Raw genomic sequence first — 20,172 nt, 5'->3', positions numbered from 1 at the left:
CTTTTTCATAACTGCACCTCATTATTAACGGGTTCATAAATAAATGAGTCCTAATATTTTCCTCGGTTAGCATTTATGATAGGGACATTTGGACTACAAAAGATTACACTTGTCTTTAATAAAAATAGGCACTTATACATGGAGCCTATTAGGGTCCTTGTTACGGTGAAGAGGAGGAGGAGGAGGCAGAAAAGGGGAGGAGCAGGATTATAAAAACACGCTTTATAGCACTATCGTATTTTTCATGTGATTGTAGTAGCTATTTATTATCTTACAGTAGCTAATTATGGCTCTAACCTGAAATGCATTTCTGGAATACGTACTCTATCCTGCGGTTTGCCATACTGCACACTCTCAAACTAATCTAGCAAACACTATAAACTAGGCAAATACTTTCAGACCTGAAAACCTCTGGAAAAATAAGCAAGGCAAGAGACAAAGCTGAGCACTGTCGTACAACTGATACTCAGGTGCGGGTGCATCCGCTCCCAGATTTGACAGACTGTTTCTGGAGAGGCGGCTCAACTCGCTACAGAAATCAGAGTCAAGAAAACTGGAAATCAGCTGCAAGGATGGGGAGGGTCACATATGAGGAAGGTTAAGACAGCTGTAAGGTTGCACAAGATACCAGAGCGATCTCAAGGAGCACAAGATCTCTTCCTCCGCTTGCTCTCCCTCCGTCTCCTCTCCTCTCATCCTCCTCGCTTTCCAGGAGGCTCATCCCCAAAACACGCACCAGGACAAGTGACAGGAGGGAAGAAGCTCGCTCTTCCTATTCCTCTTTTTTGCACAGGGGACACGCTGGCACAACACCAGGACTGGACCCAAATCTCCCACAGCCCAGACTAGTGTTTTCGCTGTAACACCATCTTTTCTTTGTGCTTTCAGCTCTGGGAGTGGTGTCTTCTGCACAGCCCACTGGTGCCTGCTGCAAGCCCACGCTGCACACCACAACACACATGGATGAAGCCAGAAGAGCAAGCAAATATTTGCTAAGAGACTGTATTAAGTGGGATAGGTTTTGTAACACCTCATGGCCAAATCTGACTCTTTCCTTCCAACACAAACACCAAAATGTTGCCATTTCCCCATATTTTCCCAAAGTCTCTGCTAGGATCAGACCCACTGTTAAGCTTCAGAGTTTTTTTATTAGTGGTACAAAAAAACCCTTATAATTACATCAATCCTTTTCAGAAGACATCCACAACATTGTCAGACAGGTTTAGAGTGTTTCAGGACTCAAACAATGCTCTCTCTTTTATAGTTCCTGTAATGCCCCTTTTGCTAGATATTTATAAAACGCTCTGTAGTATTCTTTAAACTTCATCTTTTCAAAAATAACTTCAGACCAAACAAGCTGTAATGGACAATTCAAGACATCAGAAATGCATCTGCCTGAGACCACAAAACTTTTTGTCTTTCTCTTAGGAAGTAATAATCTGAAAGCAAATACATCAGAAAGCTTGCGCCGCAGTATACTAAAGAGTCAGCTAATTTGGCTTTGTGAGACAAGTTTGAAGACCCAAAGGCATTTATAACATTTGGTTTTGTTTTTCTAATTAGAAGTGGCACGCTCTTTTTTTTGTTTGTTTCACTTGATGCTAAAATCATTTAAATCAAAAAATCATTTAAGTATATCTGGCATGGGTTTTTTCCATAAATCAGAGTGAAATACACAAAACCAGTTTAATCACAAAAGTACCACTTTCTTCAGGATGTCAGTAATTCTCAAAATTGCTTTAGATATTTGCTAGATATCAGAAATGGGTAATGCAGCATTTTAAGTGGCAGAAATGCATTAGGACTATGTAAGTACACGATCCTTAATGTACTAATCTCAGCAATATGTGTAATGAGAACTTTCAGTAACACTTTATTTTAAGTGTCCTCTGAGAAATGCTAATTTACAATGAAACACCTATGGAAGTACATGTGACATCTACATGAATACCAAATGAATTCATTTTGATCAATGCTATTACAATGAATATGATATGAATTCACAATGATAGGGTGTTTAAAGAATTACCACATTTTCCTTTAATATTACATATGTTTTGAAGATCAGCATAAGTTAAAAACCATGTTACGTTTGTTAGGAGGTATACATGTTAGGATGTGCAAGAGATACGCCATAGGACTGTTTAAAATATGTTTGCATCATTTAAAACACTAACAAAGAACACCTGTCAGTAATGGCATGGGTTCTCACTTCAGTCCCAGTAATGAGATCTGCTGAGTTCAATGAATTCCTTGATTTGCATTTGAGGACAGCATATAGAATAATGGGCTGGACTTTGTACCCATTGCTCACCTGGGCATACAACTACTCACCCACTGAAAAAACAGTAGTACAATCTAGTGCAGAGCATTTCCATACTCAAGAATAATGTGCCTTGTACATTAAAGAAAATTAACTGATAAGCCCTTCTAAAATCTGACCATTAGTATCATGAAAGGAACCACTGGGATTTGCGGGTTTTGTAAAGACGACTCTTAGCTCAAGTGCCAGAACAGGGGCTGAAGTTTCAAAAATCTGAGCCCTGTTGTTGTCCTCTCTGACTGAGAAGCCTTGGAGAAACCCCAAGATGTAAAGAAAACATTTTGAAAGCCCTTCACAAGCTAACTGGTGGAGAAAAAAATATGGTCAAAAGCTTTCAACAAAATAAAACAGCTGATTGAGCCTCTCCCAAAGCTGTTACCTCTCCCAAACCCATGAGTGCTAGTTGCCCTGGTTGCCATTCCTTTCAAATCTGTGAAATTTCAGAGTATGCTCTGGTGACAGTACAGAAATGTTCCTCGTGGGTCACAACTCCCCCAGCAGACGTGGAAAACGGTCCACAACCAAGCCCAGAAACTGCTGTAAGTCAGTCTGCAAACTGTCCTTTCTGTGGCAGAGGCCACAGCCAGTTACAGCTGCATTAAGATGGTCAGTGTTTGAGGAATGAATAAGTGGAAGAGAAACAGATAGGAAGACAATAAGAGAGTTGGTCCAAGCTGTAAAAGAGCTTTACATTCCTTGGAAACTGTGACAAGGAATGATGGCCCAGACCTCAGCAACAAATGCTAATAAAAAGCAATGACCCTGATGCACTTGCTGTAGTTTTATTTCACTTGAAAACCTTCCTACGAACTTTTTAATATACATATTATATAAATATATGTATAGCAATGATATCCTTCTCTAAATGTGACTGTGTTTACTAAAGGTCAATAGCAATCACAATGCCATCATTTTCCTTAAAGCATTGGACCATTTTCTATCACTGTGTACCAACCTTGGCTGTGTTCATTTGGGATTGTTTCCTTTTACATCTAGCAGGAACCATGTTTAGTGGTTGATGCCAATAAGCAATTGTGCTAATCAAGGTGTGACACCTGCCAGAGCAAAGGCTGAACCAGCAATATGTGTTGGCTGAGCACTGAAAGATCACACTAATTGCCAGCGTCTGGCCTTTGGCTGGACTATCAGGCATCAGGAGCTTTCGGCAGTGATTTGCAAGGCTTGGAAAGGATACAGGAATCCTCTTACAGCTCTGAAGGTCCCTTCTTACACAATGCCAAATATCTCCTGTGAGATGCTACCCACACTTTCCACCCACGTCTCTAACACCAATCGGTGCTCAGCACCTCACCGACAGACCCATTACTCAAGCTACGAGGTTCATGCAACCTCAACACCACACAGCAAAAATTGCTATCTGCCATTAAGAAGTCCACTAAAGTGCTCCTAGCTCTACGCATGACCATATTACCAGAATTACCCAAAAAGTTACAGTTAAGGGTGCATGTGTCTATATAGATGAATGTCTACTTACTTATACAAGCATACACGTGCACATATAATTACTTATGGATAAAGCAGGCTTGTAAACTTCCCCTGTTTAGGCATCAAAGGGACTGTCGATTTGACCAAAAATTAGAAGAGAGTTTAATAAAAGCGTAAGAGAAATCCTGAACTACTGTGCCTGTGATGGCATGAGCTGCAAAAGTGCTGCAAAGCACTTCACTCTGTCATCAAAAAAAAGCAAAAAGGAATTGCTAAAATTGTTTGATGTTTACATTTAATTCATTCTTTTAATTTAGCCGGGAAGACAGAGGCCACATCTCAGAAGAGTGGTAAAAGAAAACATAGCATTTCATTTGTCTGTTACTGGGATAAGTAACCTAAATAAGGAATGAACTTCAGAAAACAAGTTTAAAATATGATTTAAAATAATAAGAATACCATTAATATAATTTCTCATTCTACATTTGCTCATCTGGGCCACATGGGTTTTGGTGTGAAGTTGGTGCTATGAGATATACTTAAAAATTCATATTTTGCTTAATCGATAGAAGCCTGGAATTCAGATACCAAAAAAGAGGGGGAAAAGAGAAAGGTGAAAAATTGTAAAATTTTCTCAGAAAATTGCCTCAGAATGAAATTCTGCCCTTTTCTTCTACTCCAAAAAGTCATTACCATCTGACAGCTGTTTAGTGGCATATGTGTGTTGGTGGTACCAGTCCAATTCCTAGTGGGCAGGTGTCTGCATCACAAAAGCCACCATCACAATTGGCACTAATTGGCACCCTTGCTGGCAGCCTCCATAAAGAAAATAAGGATTAGATGGCACAGAGATCAAATTATCCTGTCACCATAAAGGTCATCCCCCCTGTAGGTCAGAAAGGCCTGTTGGCAGGACAGTTCGGGGAAGTTTGCACTACCCAGGCTCTTGTTTCGACAGAGGGACATGAAATGTCGGGTGTCTGATCCTGGCAATGAGGCACATTTCACAGGCACTTTCACTTCACATTTTTAGCTCAACTTCAAAAGGAAAAAAACAAACCAACACCCAAACTCGAACCTCAGACAACAAACCAGAAAATTCCCTCTTAATTTGGACAGTTTCTGATCAATACAAACTTGCTATTTTATGCAGATAGTGACCACATTGCTCTGCTGGGATATCAGTATATTTGATGCCTTTCTTTGTATGGGCTTTTTTTGCCTTTTCTTCTTTTTTTTCTTTTTTTTTTTTTTTGGAACAACATGCAAATTCTGTGATTTTTCTAAGTATAGGGTGCAAAATACCCTGGAAAGTGGGGGGGGAGGGGGAATGTCTTACAGCTCAGCAAGCTTTATGAGGATATTCTCTTAGTTATTGAGATGAGTTGAATAATTCTCCACTAATTTATACACCAGTGAAACTGGCCTGTTGGCAAGTCCACAATTAATGCGAATGCCAAGTGGGATTGCAGCTTTGTTTCATCTAGGAAAACACTTAGCTGAACAGCAGCTTTCCCAGCTGAAAATGTGTGTCTGTCTTTAAACTTGCAACAGAAGCTGGCATTTCTTCGTTTCCATTCACTCTATCATTATGATGCATTATACAATGTAATGATGTAATACGCTGGAAAGCTGAAACGCTAGCTCTTTGCCAAAAATAATAATACAAAAAGTGTACAATTATTTTCATCTATGAAAGCCACTCTCGCTACCATCTCCAGCTCCCCAGTCAAAGAGAAATCTTGCCTAATAGCAGATCATCTCTTTCTGTTTGTGAATCGAACATGAATGTGAAAGGGGGGGACACAAGCTCATCCATGCTGAGTTACGACTTTTAAAAGGTGTAAACATATTTATCACTTTGGTGTGGCAGCTCATCACCGCAGATCCCTCACGCTTACATTTTAATAGTGTTTTTCCCCACAGGATGAGCCCCTTACCTGCGGGACGTGCCATTTCATTCTGCAAGTGGCTGCAGTGGGGCTAAGTGTGAAGGGATTACTGGCGGCAAAAAAGGCACCAGGATTTGGACCTCGGTCAGAGGATCAAAATGCCAGGAATTTTTCAGGCCTGGTCTTACCACTCCTTAATCACCAAAGTCATGAAAATATCAGGCTTGTGTATGCACGATGATGCTGCTTCAGCAGGGATGTAACCTGCCCCAAACCACAAAAAAGGCAGTGAGGGAGCAGAAACAAAATGCGGATTGCTTTAGGTTAAGCATCTGCTCTACTGCTTTATCTCCCATTGACTTACATGGAGTTCATACAGGCTCAGTGCCGCAGCACACCTCCATATGCAAAGCCATGAAATCAATACAAGGTGGCCTCAGCATGAGAGGCATCTTGCAAAATGCATCAACATACATGCCCCAGCCACAGATGTTCAGAGGACTCGTGGCTCCTACCTATTAGCTCCACAACAAACAGTGCAATGGGCCGATGACAAAGGTGAAGCTACAAAAAGAAGCTTCGTAACAAACTCAGCCACCAAAATGGTTTGTGTTTTGGTCGCCGGACTGGTAGGTCCCAGGACAGGGTTTGCTGCTGGCAGCAAAAGCTGCTGACGGTGGTCCGAGAGCAGACCCAGCCCCAACCCAAGCTCCTGTCCACTCTGGCTGAGAAGGGAGGGGAGACCTGGGGTGCATGTCAGTGCAGAGCTCAAGATGATCTTTTAGGAGGAAAACTAAAAACCAGAATAAAATTAAAGCGACGGGGAGCGGTACAGTATTGAGCGGTGGGGTTAGGATGCAGGAGGCAGACGCCGTGCATCAGCCAGGCGTAGGTTTGCCAGGCGGAGAAAACTCTGCTCCTACAGTGATATACAATTCCACAGTAAGTGTATCTTAATAATACAATAAAGTGTTAGCTCTGATTAGAAAAGAAAGATGAATTCTTCTGCTAAACCAGGGTAACCCTAAAAGCGTGTTAACATGAAATACTAAATAAAATGCTACTCATCTATAATAAATCTTATTACACATTTTGGCAATTTTACTACTAACATACCGAAGGTTTCAAGCAATGTTTGAAAATAGAAATCTTAAATTGAATCATTGTTGCATGAATATATGCAAAATATTCATTTCTAGCACTGTGAGGGTTGAGTGCTTTTAAATTGGAGAAATCACTCATGACTTCACCTTTTCATGCAAGATAAAGTTGTATGTGGTAACATCATTACAATGTCATGAAAGGAGTGGAAATCATACAACAGTTCTGCCTAAAGCTAATATACAAAAAAGTACTTCTATATTTTTCAATATTGTTCAATATTTAAAGGTGCAGTACGAGGCTTTAAATATATAAAAAAAAAATCATTAGACTTCAGATGTCACTGCGGCCTTCACTGAGTACTGAGACTAATAAAATCATTGATGAGATCTCTTTAATATTTAAAAGAATTCATGTCTTAGGTACGAGCCTATTTCCAACTCCAGTCTCTGTGGAGGGAACTAAATATAGAAATAAAAAAAGCAAACGATTTATGTAGCGGTCATTATAGATTTTTTTTAACTAGGGCACTAAAATTAAACTATTTACTCAATAATACTGTCATAACAACAGAGAAAACGCTATGACATTTAAATAGTCTTTCCTATAAATCCTTTAGCAGGAGATTGCTTGAAAAGTACATAACACTTTTATACACATTAACAATCAGTAAATTCAATCAGTGAAAACGAACGAGCGTTATTTTGCAATGAGTTGCCACACCATGAATTGCCAATATAGAGTTCAAAAGAATTCTGCAATCTTAAAGGTGTTTTAAAAGAGTACGAAGGGCATAATTTGAGCTTATATACTTCTTCGGCTTTTCTTCCCTCTGAGTAAAAAAAATATTAGATGTGAAAGTTCAGCCTCAGAAGTAGAAGTTACATTAAAAAAGCCACCCTGTAATTTAACTATATGATTTTTTTATAGCACTTATGTGGGGGGAAAAGAAGAAAAAACAGGGTAAGGCAATCGCACAATGTCAGGCTCAACTTTAAAACCTGGTACACATGAAATGGATAGCTCCATCTCGTTGAGGCAGCCACCGCTCCAGTGCTTGGAGTCACAGGGATGCAAAGCAAAAATGTCTCCAGCTTTGAATTTCAACCCCGCCACCAAAATATTCTCATTTGTTAAAATAAAAATACATTTCTAAATTATTGCCTTATTTTTATGTTAAAAAAAAATAAAGTCCTGCCTGCCGTGGCCGGGCCGTTGCTAGGTGACGATGCCGCGGCACAGACCCTCGCCGGTGATGAATGGCGGGCTGAGCCCGGCTGGCGGCAGTCCCCGCACCGGTGCCGCAGCTGCCCCGCACAGCCCTCGTGCCCTCCAACGGGTCTACCATGAAACAGCACAAAGGGCAGGCTGCAGAGGGCCAGGGTGAGATTTCAGCAGCAGGAGGGTCGGTCTGCCCCGCACTGGCCCAGCCAGGAGGACGCTGGCGTGACACCAGCGGGGTTCACTGCGCTTTCGTGCTTTAGCAGTGATCCTAAAGCCAATCAGGGCACGAAACTTTACCAAGGAGTGACTAGAGCCTATCTAAAAAGCTATCAACGGCAGCGTCGTGGTGCCGGTGAACCTGCCAATGGCACAGATGCTCAAAGCTGATGCTCGCACACCATCTCCATAGTCTGCTGTGGCCGTCATCAGACCTCGGCTGGCATTGGGGTCCCTGCCATCACCGAGCTTGTCCTTACCTTAGATGCTCATAAATCAGGTTGGGGGTCCCCCTTGCATAGGTGCTGCAGGTGCTGCACCTGTCTTGTAACCATTCTGCCCACCCACCACTTCTCCACCTTTACACATCGCACTGGGATGCAGAAAGTGAGGGAAAGAGCCTTTTTACTGAAAACCATCATATTTGAGTGATGGACAAGGATGAGTCGTTGTGCAGGCTGACTGGCAATAAAAACCCCAAGCACAGGAGGGGCAGCTCCCCCCCGGATAACACTGGCAAGCTGCCCTGGCCCCCAGGTGAGGTGCAAGAAGCCCTGGCCATCACAGGGTTCATTTCTCCCATCTTGACCATTAACAGGAATCAGCAATATCCAAACTGTAACCATCATGAGATCCCCAGGAGCTGGCCACAAATGAGAAGTTCTCTGTTTCCTTGCTCACACTGGTACAAACGCAGCCTTCACCAGACCTCACCTCGCTGGGGCTTCCACACGCTCATTTCCTTTAAAAATACACAGGGAGGTTATGCCAATGCAACAAACAATTCGGTGGTGTTAATCCATAGATTATTGACAAGACGAATGAGATTCCTTGGGTCTAATGGTCTCTGCTACTCAAGGGCTAGCTAAGCTCTCTTTTTTCAAATATGTGGATTTTGAAATGATGGATCATAATAACAGAGCTGGTGCCTATGAATGGGGATTGCAAACACTTAATATTTCAATAGAAGTGTGTGCAACATGATCCAATCACTCTGAAAAATGTACAAAATGGAAATATATAAAGAAAGCAGCTGGCATGAAAGAGAATAAACAAAGAAATATTGATAAAACTCTGTATGGATTAGGCAAAATATATTCAAACTGCATTTGAATAATCTCATATATATTTATGTGTGTGTGTATATATATATATTCAAAATACAGAAAGATTTCTTACCTCATCATTCTCCTGCTTTGAAGGGCAGATCTCTGAATTAACACCCCCCCTGTAAATCACAGGGCTGTGCTCGTGCACAAGAACCTGGCTCCCCAGATGCTGCTCATGCCTTGAGAGTGTGCTCACAGCAGGGGTGGCTTCGCGAGGAGCTCAGCACCCTTGCCTCAATTCAAGGAAAGCGCGTGTTTCATGTTAAACTCATAAGGCACCCCTTGAAAGATCTATCTTGTCGTTCATTAGACTAATTTTTTGCATGTTTTTATATGGCACACCCCAGTGATTTCAGGATCAGGTCAGGAGAAATCATTTGCATCACACTTACACTACAGTATTCACTTCCGCATGTCTCTGCGGTAAAACCAGTCTGACCGCTGAGAGCTGATGTTATATAAGAACCAAGCTAATTTTAAGGCTGAAAATGCACCATCCTAACATGCAGTTCCCTGACCCATAGCACATCCCTGCAGCCGAGCTGGGGTAACTGCTAGGGACCATGTACACCCACTGAACCCATGCCAAGGGCAAGGTATCACAAGCTAGTTAAGCCTCAAAGAAAAAAAAAATCAAGCTTAAACATTTTACTTTACAACTGTTGCAGGCTAAGAGGATGTACACGAATGGTGAGTACAGCTCAGCTGATGGGTGGGAGCTTTTTATGCTGCAGTAACTTCCTATTGAATCTGAGCCCCAAGCGTTTCTGCAGTTTGAGGAAGGAAGTGGTGGTAACAACCTTCTCTCGTTCTTCATTATTTTCTGCTTGCTTGCTTTCCCTGCACTTCTACCACCAGATCATTACCAATTTTCACAAGGCCACCTTGAGTGATGAGGGGAACCAGAGCACCATCCTCCAGCTCTCTGCTATCAATCAGTACCAACTTATCATATTGGAGTTGTGTTGTGGGGTTTCCCCCTTTTTAGTCACAGTGGCCCTAAAAGCCACCTTCCTTCCCCCCACCGCAGCAGCCTACCCTCTGCCGAGATGTTCAGTACAGTCAGCTTTGCTAGCTTATTTTTGCCATGTGATTATTCCATACGCTATCACAACCTCAGTGATCTCTGCCAGCCGTGCCTGCCCATGAACAAGAATTACCAGGGCTTCTCTGGAGCACCACGGTCTCCCACACAGTAGCGTGCCAGGTTGTTTTCTTTTCTGCTGGCACACTGTATATTTGCTGACTGCTCTCCAGCTTTGCTCACTGCTCTGCCTGGTTTCACCAAAGTAACAGCTGTTTTTTGGGGGGGGAAACAAAGAAAGAACTGAGCCCCTTTAGGTTACTGAGTCTGCGTGACTACACATGATGCCTGGGAATAATTCTGTCAGCAAAACCCTTGGTCACAGCAAGACTATCAGGCACACCCCATCTAAAATAGCCTCAATCACTTAAAAAGCAAAAAGGTTCATCCAGTCAAACTTCACAGCTTCTCAACAGTTCACTGCATCGTGCACAAAACCCAGCTCACCTAGCCCTGAAGCACAAGCCTGATGTGTTCATACCTAATAACAGAATCATAGAATTGTTTCAGTTGGAAAAGACCTTTAGGATCATCAAGTCCAACCGTTAACCTAGCACTGCCAAGTCCACCACTAAACCATGTCCCTAAGCGTGACATCTACACATCTTTTAAATACTTCCAGGGATAGGGACTCAACCAGTTCCCTGGGCAGCCTGTTCCAATGCCTGACAACCCTTTCAGGGAAGAAATTTTTCCTAATATCCAATCTAAACCTCCCCTGGCACAACTTGAGACCATTTCTTCTAGTTCTATCACTTGTTACTTGGGAGAAGAGACCGACCCCCACCTGGCTACAACCTCCTTTCAGGTAGTAGTAGAGAGCGATAAGGTCTCCCCTCAGCCTCCTTCTCTCCAGACTAAACAACCCCAGTTCCCTCAGCCACTCCTCATAAGACTTGTTCTGTAGACCCTTCACCAGCTTCATTGCCCTTCTTTGGACGTGCTCCAGCACGTCAATGTCTTTCCTGTAGTGAGGGGCCCAAAACTGAACACAGTATTCGAGGTGCGGCCTCACCAGTGCCAAGTACAGGGGGACGATCACTTCCCTGCTCCTGCTGGCCACACGATTTCTGATACAAGCCAGGACACACAGCAGCCCCATGGCCAGAAAGGGAGTGTGGGACAGCGGGGCAGCGTGCAGCGGTCCAGACTCTGCTGGTCTTCTGCTGTCTGAGCCCAACATTGCCACTCGTTACCATAAACCCTAAAACCAAGCTCGATCTCAGCACATTAAGAGGTAGCACTTTCCAACACATGCAGCTCTTGGCCAGCCAGTACAACTTAGCTGGCTCCAGAGAGCAAACCCAGTATCTTTACATGCAACAGCACAGGTTTACCTGCACTCCCTGAGCACAGGCTCTCTAGCACTGAATTCAATGAGCAGAAGTTTGAAAATGCAACCTTAAACTAGCTGCAATGTGTTTACTAGTAGGTCAGCAGCTCTGTTTGCACCTTCCCTTAGCAGAATAGCAGCTGCTTGGTTATGTGACCCGGCAGACCATCAGCTGAACTTATCGGGATCACCTTGCCTGGGAGCAATGTCCCCATCACAGCATTTAAATCTAGCAGGATGGAAGAGATTCAGACATTGTCCAGCAATGTGTTGCCATTCCCAGCTGAGCTCTCTGAGAGACAGTAAGGAGGTTTTTGGACCAGGTGTGAATTTCCGAGGACATCACAAATCAGGAGAAGATATCTGAAAGCTAACCCAGCTAAAATCAGAAGTTTTATTCCTGCTTTCTACATGCCTGGTTTGCTCCTCTCTTACTTTGCCAGCCTGTATCTGATCAGTTACAAATTCCAAACTGTGCTCTGCAGGCTATATTTCCCCCAGATTTACATGCAACTATGATCAGAATCTGTTGCTTAATACCAGACTTCTATAATGAGCCTGAGATATTCTATCACATGCTGAATTTCTGACTCACATGATATGAAGCAATGCAATGACACAGACACAGACACACCCCCCCCCAGAGCAGAGGTTCGAAACAGCAGCAGCTTTTCTCTTGGCACAGGGCAGGGGCACTTTGGTTTCTTGAACAGGTGGACTACCTGACAAGCAGCAGGTAGCCTTGCTTTTGACTACTACGCTTTAAATCAGGGCTGTTTGGCAATTCATTAGTGTCTGCTAACTGTTAAACACAGGAAAGTTCAAAAACATGCATATGTTTCTCTCCCTGCCTCCCAGGTGGTATCTGTTTCAAGCAGCAACCTTTTCACTTTGTGCATCAAGACTTGTAAACTTCCCGTGGCTACACCAGCGGTTCCTAACCAGGTGCCTGTGCCGGAACCGCAGTCTCTGAAGAGCAGCAAACTCCATATGCTGATCTCGGGCTATGTAGATGCCATTCGTTTCTCCTTGAAAGTTTATTGTCAGAATTACTGAAATGTACACAAATGTCTGTATTTGAAGGTGAAATTTGGTGGAAAAATAAAGATATAATAGGATCCTTTCTTATATAATTTCCTGGTGTGATGTCTGTCTGAAAAATGAAGTGAAATTATATGATGTCAAAAAATCATGTTTCAAAATGATTGACAACATGTGAGTGTTTTGCATTGTGAAATGAGGTGGAAAATTTTAATTGCATGATAGAAGGACATAATATTTATTAGAACCTTGTAACCACACTGGATTTCAGTGAAGAGGACACAATTTTAAATTTTGTATTAATACTACAGGCTAAATCTTAAATGAACACACGGAAGCAAAATTCCACCTTGGAATCTGTAAGTTTTTAATTTCTAATAGTAAAATAGCATCTATAGGGTTGGCACATCACCATAGTGACAAAAAGATTCCCTTGTACATGCACTGCTATTCTGATCTGAACAATATATAGTGCCCAGCTCCCGGGTCACTGAAGAAATAGCTGCTCTGCACACACGGCATTTTGATGAAGGTCTGCTAAAGAACTGGGTAAGCTGAAGTTCTAGGAAAGTCAAAACTACCTAATATTTCTAAGCCCAATTCCATCCTTCCCAGTGACAATAAAAGTTGGGCTCACATACACACCCAAATGCTAACAAACCTGGGTCCTTGTACACAGGAGTGGGGAATAAATCCCAGAATCGAAGTTGTATCAGAGAAAATCCCAAGTAAACAGCAACAAGTTCAGGGAGAGTCCTGGATGACTGCATAATAGTTTTATTATCAGGGCTGGCCAGAGTGGCACCAGACAGTAGTACTTTTCAAAGAAAGTGGTCTCGAGAAGGAAAAAAGTGAGGTAATATTAAAAGCAGAGAAATGGAGATATATGTACATGGAGGTAACTCGAAGCAATCAATCTTAGCTTTGAGACATTCCCTGAATAAGTCTTATGTCAGTAAGGAATCTGGATGGAGCAATCTATTTAAGGTTCAGCAATATTAGTTAAATTTCCTCTCCCTTCCTCTTTCCTGGTGCAAAAGGAGCTGGAAGCACAGAGAGATGGCAAGCAAAGCTAGCCCTTCCCCTCCTCAAACTCTGGCCACCTTTCGGAGCCTGTGGACAACACCACAGGCTGAGGGGGAATGCAAAGAAAATAGGAAATCCTGATTTTGCGCAAAGCTTTTGTGAAGCAGCAGTCTGTGACCAGCCCAGCCCAGAGAGGTGCAGGAGCACAGCTGCTTCACCACCAGGGCCTTCAGCAACTGCCTGAATTTAGCGAGAAGCTTTTTTCCAGCAGTATCTTTTCATGAGAGCTTTCCTGACCAGGAAATGACCAGACCATAGGTGAACTGCTGGTGCTTTTACACATCCCCTCCCACCCATTTCTGCAGTGTCAGGTCTGTCTTTGGAGATCTGGGTGTAATTTGGAGATATAAGATTGAGCAGTCAAAGTCCATACCCAGCTGCGGTTGGAGTCCGCTCTCCCCAGCCTGGCTAGGACCCTGAACCACCTGTGGCAAGGAAAAACCAAGCAATCCTTAAGTACCAAAGCGACGTACAAACACAAGAAAAATGTAATTCTCTGTGTAGGCCGAGTAAGTCATGATGAATGTGGAAAGACAACTTTTAAATACTCTGCTTTCACTTAAAAAAAGAAACAACTACATAACCAAAATAGAAAGCATGGACAATCCTGAAGTCCATAAGGAAATTCTGAGAGAAATGACACAAACTCAACAGAGCTGAGTCCTATTCTGTTCATGTGAGACACAAGGGACTGTATTATAAATGTCTATGTGGAGCTGAAGAGAATGGTTAAAATTATATCCATCGAGCCTAAATGAAGAACCAAGAAGGGAGAAATATGGCAAGCTGCATAGGGGAAACAAAAAGGCCAGCTTCACATTCTGTCAGAGACTCAGTATACCAGTAATTCACAGAAATTTGGGCTAGGACATAAATCACAGCATTGGAATCCTAAAGGGTCACTGAATGGTCTGCAGCTAGTCAAGCAGAAGAGGTCAGAAATTAAAATGGTTAGCAATGAGTAATAAGAAACCTTAGATCCTTAAAGAATTGTTTGAAATAGATATTTATGCTCCTTGCTGAGGAAGGAAGAGATTTTTCTCTTCTCCATCAAATTAGTTTTGACTGAGTACTGGGAACAAAATATGCTCCTGAATATTCTCACCAGCTTTCTAATGGAGTTTTCTTTTATCTGTGCACCTCCACTGAGCAAACCATCCTGCAGACAAGTTTTGCTCAAAATCCACGTATGCTCCCAGAGGGAGGGACTTATACATCTTTGCATGAGAAGCACTTGTACCTTTCACTGGACTAGGGCAGAAAACAGTAAGAAAGGGTTTATCCCACCGGCTGCACCAAGTAATGCATTTCCCAGAACTCCAGTCCTGGGAAGGTTTACAAAACCCCATGGCTAATCCATGACAGATTAACCGGATCTACCTGACACATGTCAGAAGGTCCTGTCCCACCCTCGGCAGCCCTGCCGGTGTCCCAGGGAGGAGGGGACCCCCCTGTGCGCTGTCAGCAGAGTAACAACCCCAACCTCTTAACACTTGAATTGCGCTCTTACCCTGATGTGCTGCCCGAAGCCCAGACTATCTGAGCCAAACACAGATGCCTGGAAAATCTAATCGATGGAGTGGAAAAAAAATTGTAAAAATGTATCAGATATTTCTGAATAACAAATAAATCTGAGGAAATCACAATCTGCTCACAGCTATTCCATGAGAAGGAGAAAGCAAGCCAGATCAATTATTCATTTCAAGTTACTCAGTCAGCACTCCATCAGGCTTTTGACTTTTATAAGTCAAAAATGTTACAGGATAAACATGGCTCTGAAACAAATTTCTACCCTACCCCTAGACAAGGAGCAACTACGGATGTACCTAGTGCCCCACACTCAGGAAAGTCTCCACAGTGCACACCCAGCCCCTTGCACTGCTCCATCCTGCCCTCCTGCATCTGCCAAGGGTTGGAGTTCCCCAAATTTGGGGGTTGGTTCCTTCCTCTCTGCCCTCCACACACATACGCTTATACATTTTTTTGCAATCTGGGATTCTCATTATAATAATAAAGTGTAAGTCCCCCACTAATTCAGACACTTTCTCGAAAGGAACCTGGACAGGTTATGGGCCGATTCAGCAGTAAAGACTCCACTTTCTGAAGATTACTACTCTCCAAATTGCTCCTTGCTCCAGTCATTATAAAGTGTTTATAAAATGTTTGCATCCCATATCTGAATATTAACAAAACATTTTTTAAAAACACTACATAAAGCACCTGTGTCCTTGCATACACCAGAGGAAATTATTGCAATAGTGTGAAATAAAAATGTTGGGGTCCTTCAAACCTTAAACCACCAAAGACTGATCTGCTTCCTTCCACCTGTTTGTATTGTTCAGTTTTTCTGTTCAGAAAATAAATAACCATCTCTGAACAAGCAACTACAGAGTATACAAGAGCATCACAAAGTAATTATGAGTTTATGACATCATCTTAATATTACAAGGGAGAGACTGAAAGACCCAGGAGAAAGTCCAGATTTCCCTTTTGGGAAAATGTTAATGGATGCTTACAATCTGTTTTTCTTTGTTTGGATGTTACAACCAATAATACACTTTTATGTCTATAAATAAAGACTAAAGTTGAATAAATCCAACAAGCTCCTGAGCCTGCGGCTCTGAAACTTGATTCACATTCACGGTAAAGATTTATGAGTCACTTGCAGAGAATAAGTTGAAGCTGCAAGATTTGGGGTGAAATTATTCAAAAGGGTGATTATTTTTGGAATGATTATGCATGCACACCTGATCTGAGTGTCACCTGGGCCCCTTTGTCCTACATGATGAAATGTGGCAATTTTTCTGCATTTCTCTTTGCTTGCACAAAAGAAGAGCATGTAAGAGCAATCAAACTGTTTCTTTTTACACACACTGGATCATCCTTTCCCTTTTACTTAGATCACAGGACATGTTCTTTAACTATTCACAAGAATATACTAAATTTACTGATGACTGCAAAGCGAAGGAATAAAACTGATTGCTGTTCTTCGTGTGTGGGTGTGTCTATATATATTTTTAAATATATGCATGTATGTATGTATGTATATGTGAACCAAAATACTTTTGTATTTGGAATGCAAAGTTAAGCACTCAAACTTTGGGAGAAGCGGGTGCGTGCATTGTGGGAAGAGGGACTTGCTTCATTCTTCTTTCTTTCACTTTCTTGCTCTTTTGCTTCTTTCCTCTTTCTTACAACCAGGTGACCCTCACCTTCGCCCAACAGGTTTGCACCATCAACTGTGGAGGACCACGAGTACCACCAGATGAGGCCATGAACTGTGAGGAAGACAGAAGGCATCCCTACCTAAGGCCTTTGGCTTGAATCTCTCTCTTGCGATGTGGGTTTTGACACCTAGATGATTGGGGGGAGGGGGGGTGGGAATGTAAATTATTTTGTCCAAATGAAATAAGCTTTGTAAAGTATAAATGAAAAAAAAGTTGGAAAACATACCCTCATTTATAATCTTTCTCTGCCTGGAGAACAAGATCATGCTACAGCCATCTGAAAGGTTTCCAGGAGCCTACTTTTATAAAATTTTTGTGGCAAAGTCTCAGAAACCTCATCGTTAGTCACTTCACTCTCTCCATGTTCTTCTTGATAAGAGGTTTTTCTCCTGTGTAACATATGTGTCTCCCTTTTTAGTCCTAAAACTTTTTTGCTTTGTTCAGGCAATTCAAAACTGATTTAAACTTTCGCCTTTCTCTCATACTGATTTGGCCTGAAACAAACCCCCTGAAGGCCTCCAAAATGTGAGCAGATTCAGGTCAAGCTCCAGTTTTGGTACCAGGTGCTTTTCTCTGGAACTGGCTGAGCACACATTCAGGAGGTTTCTCTCCTCTCTGCACAGACTCCCAAACTGAAAGGGACATCTATCCCCCCCAGTTCTTGTCTCTTTTCCAGAGAGTCTCTACACCAGACCAAATTTAGAAACTTTATGACTGCATCCGCAAAACTGTGGTGATGAGGGAGTCAGGCAGGTAATTGCCTTTTTCCAGATGCCTGCTATTTCAAAAGGCAGGCTATGCTCTGCGGGAACATGGGTAGCCCCACCAAGCACCTCTGGAAGTTCAGCCCACTCCTTCTTTTGCATAAAAGATCTTCCCACTCTTTCCATTAAATTGTCACCCATTCCTTCATTACTACTAGTCTGGTATGAACTTATTCTTGCAAGAAACATCATCGGATACAAGAATGAATCCAAATTTTGTCTTGCAACTGCCTCTAACCCGGAGTTTGTCTGAGATCAGAACACGAGCGCAGGTGTAAATTTTTCAGAAGACACCTATCTTTATTACTCTCCTGGATCTGAACATGCCCCAGGCCCAGAATCTGTCATGGCCAAGTCCTCCCTGCTCAGCAGTGACCACAGAGCTCGAACTCAAAAGTACTGGAAGGCCCACCTACTACCTGTGATGCGCAGATGTTTGCAGCTAAGTACATCTTAAAGTTATTATTCTTTCATTCACCAGAAATAATGAAATTTCAGGCCAAGTTCATTAAGTAACTTTGAAAACAAGTTTAAAACTTCCAGAAAACTCAAAATGTTTTCTGAAAACACTTCAAAAAGCAGTCTTTTAATTTTTTGTTTTGAAATAACATTTTGTGCTTAGATATTTGCCAACATTAAATAATAAAAGAGGATTTCAAAATGAAAGCAAAACTTTTCATTCAGCTGAATAAAAATCTCATTTATCTTCCTGTTTCTCTGAGAAAACAGGGGCTTTGTTATGGGTTTTCCCATGATGACTATTCTAAGCCTGATTTTTATTCCCCCCCTCCTGTTTGGCCAGTGAACCAAAACCATCGGTTATTTGCCCTTTGCTGGGTACAGTGGCATCTCCCTTTTCTATGAAAGCACCTCCAGAAAGAGGAAAGATGCCCTACTGGTCGTCTTCTCCCAGCACCATCACTAATTTAGTGTCAAGTCCTCCTTACAGGAAATTAAAACCAAGTACAGAATCTAACCAAAATCTTCTCTCCTGGTTCCTACGTTGCCCCTGTACCCCTACACCTTGCTCCTAAATTGTCCTCCAGCTCTCCTCGTGGCCTTGAGATGGCTCCTCTTCGCTTCTGTATGGCATGTCTTGAGATGCAGAGTAAAACAGGCTCCTTGTGTCCTGTCTTCTTTATGGTGCACAAATGCATGGACAGTTATAATTTAGCCCCAGGGTGGCATCATGCAGTAAACCACACTACAGTAATTATTAGCTTCTGCAGTGTTATTTAGGGGACTACCATCCTAGGCTTGTTTTATAGCATTGTTACAGATTAATAGTGATACTGCTGCCTTCAGTGTGCAGAGTTTGCTATGGGTTAAGACCCATGGCGGTCTCCACCATCCAAGAGACCCGCGCAATAAAAATAAAAGAATAATTTCTAGTAAGTTCTGACTCTGATTAAAAAACAATCTTTATGAAATAGATGCTAATAAAATTGCTTTCCTAATTACCCAGAGCTAGTTCATTTCCCAGCAAATATAATAAAACAGAGTTACTTGGCTCTGATTCACAAAATCTGAACCCAAGCTCATTATTAAGGCATTTAGCAGTGAAAAAGCATGTGTGCATAAGATGCTGTCCCGTCAAGCAGAATGCAAGAAATCTTTTGAAGTTAGACCTTTGAAGTCTCAAGTTATTGCTGCAGTTTTTTAACACAGGTATTTCAGCAAGAGAAAATCTCTCTGTGTTATTTACACAGATGGAACAGGGCACCCTATTATACCATCATATTCAGTGGAGATTTCAGTTAGAAGCAGAAAGTCTTAATTTAAAGAAATATTTAGAACCGGTACATAGCACTTCTTAATCTGTGGAACCATTACAAGGCTGTGAGACTTTTACATAATAGAATAGACCAGCCAATGTCCCAAGGCTATTATTGCTATGACTTGTAACATACTGAAATCTCTTTCATCTGCCTAACCTGGGATTTTGATGATTGTAAATGCATGAATATGTTTCAGTTTAGGGGGTTATGTTTATGTCTTATTTATTTTTGTTTATATTTTTGCTCTCTTCAAAACTTCCTCCAATTTCTAGATGCACAAATGTTCTACCAAGCTCTCCAGCTTTCCCTCTGCCAGAACTCCCCTTGACATCTAGGGAGTCTGACTCCCATAGTGACTACAAGCTTTAGGTCCCTGTTTTTAAGAATCAAATGTGTTGGGACAGGACACCAGCTTCCCCGCTGCACGAAGCACATGGAAGGGAGACCACTGACACACACAAGCTGCATTGGTGGTGGTGCAGACACAGGATCGGAGTTCCCAAATCATACAGAAGATGGGGTCACTTCTGAAGCCAATACCTGCACAA

Source organism: Haliaeetus albicilla, chromosome 7 (assembly GCF_947461875.1).
Source record: "Haliaeetus albicilla chromosome 7, bHalAlb1.1, whole genome shotgun sequence".
NCBI classification, from domain to species: Eukaryota; Metazoa; Chordata; class Aves; order Accipitriformes; family Accipitridae; genus Haliaeetus; species Haliaeetus albicilla.
The sequence above is the reverse complement of the archived record's forward strand: the minus strand, read 5'-3'. Positions refer to the sequence as shown.